Raw genomic sequence first — 1,715 nt, forward strand, 5'->3', positions numbered from 1 at the left:
GTGGGGTCGCTATGAGTCAGAACTTACTCGATGGCACCCAATAACAGGGGAAAGGAAGACCCTTGAAGTCTACCAGATCCTTCTACATCACACTACCTGTCTAAGAGGCCAGATCCAGATCTATTCCTGCAGCCCATTACTCAAACACTGGACGGCAATACAAGAAGGCGGCTGGTGGGTTATAGTGATCAAATAATATTTTCTCCAGTGACCATTGTAGCTGTTCCTGCATCTGAAAATTACACATCAACTTCTTTAATATAGTGACTTTATGAATGAGCTGAAGTTTATCTTTTTATTTTCTATAACGAAAACATTGGTTAAACAAAGTAACCGGAGAGCCAAGATTATTGCGTGGAGAAGGTGTTTTCTATCCTTTTAGAAGGAACCATTCACATGCAACATGGAAGCACCTAATATACTAAATATAAACACGAAATCAGTATGCTGATAGCAAACATTTTTATCTGTTTGCTCAAATCAGTTTCCTGGGTGATGCATCCATAATCTAATTAAAGATGCTATATATACGAGGGGGTCTTCAAAAAGTTCATGAAAACACTTGAATTAAAAGATAATGGAATTTTTCCATGAGCTTTTGAAGCCCTCTTGTGTGTGTGTGTGTATTCTTGAAAGCATGAAAACTTTATCTGCTTAAGGTCATAATATTCATTTTGTTCTCTAAATGAAATGCTGCTCTTACTTCAATGAATATAATTATTGAATTTGACTATTTCTAAAGTCATAGAGACTTGATATGGTACTATGTAATAAGCATTGAACTGCTAACCACAAGGTTGGCAGTTCAAGCTCACCAACCGCTCCTTGGAAACCCTCCACAGGGTCGCTGTGGGTTGCAACTGACTTGATGGCACTAAACAACAACAACCACTTATATGTCAATTTGTTGTATTGTGGTGGCTTGTGTGTTGCTGTGATACTGGAAACTATGCCACCGGTATTTTAAATACCCTCAGGGTCAACCATGGTGGACAGGATTTTGTGGAACTTCCAGAGTAAGACAACAAACAGTAAGAAGACGGGGAGGCAGACTACTTCTGAATGTTTAACCACTGAAAACCTTATGAAGAGCAGTGGGACATTGTCACATATAGTGCCAGCTGATAAGCATCTCTACTTGGAAGTCACTCAAAATACCGCTGGGGAAGGGTTGCCTCCTGACAGTAGAGTTGATCATAATGTCATGACTGGAGTAAAGCTTTCAGGACCTTCATTTGCTGATGGAGCACAACTCAGAATGAGGAGAAACAGCTGCAAACATCCATTAGTAATCAGAACATGAAATGTAAGAAGTATGAATCTAGGAAAATTGGAAGTTGTCAAAAATGAACACATAAAGATCAATATTATAGGCATTAGTGAGCTTAAGTGAATTGGTATTAGTCATTTTGAATCCAACAATCATATAGAAGGACTATTTGAAGAGGAATGGCATTGCATTCATCATCAAAAAGAACACTTCAAGATCTATCTTGAAGAACAATGTTGTCTGTGATGGGAGAATATCCACACTGCCGCTATAACAGACATACCACAAGAGGGTGGCTTTAACAACCAGAAATTTATTCTTTCACAATTTAGGAGGCTACAAATCTGAATTCAGTGCACTAGCTCTGGAGAAAGGTCTTTGTCTCCTTTCAGCATCAGTAGGCCCAACATTCTTTAGAGTTCTCCATGTGTCTTGGCATTAAACT

The sequence above is a fragment of the Chrysochloris asiatica genome, unplaced genomic scaffold, assembly GCF_000296735.1.
Source record: "Chrysochloris asiatica unplaced genomic scaffold, ChrAsi1.0 scaffold00018, whole genome shotgun sequence".
In the NCBI taxonomy this organism is placed as follows: Eukaryota; Metazoa; Chordata; class Mammalia; order Afrosoricida; family Chrysochloridae; genus Chrysochloris; species Chrysochloris asiatica.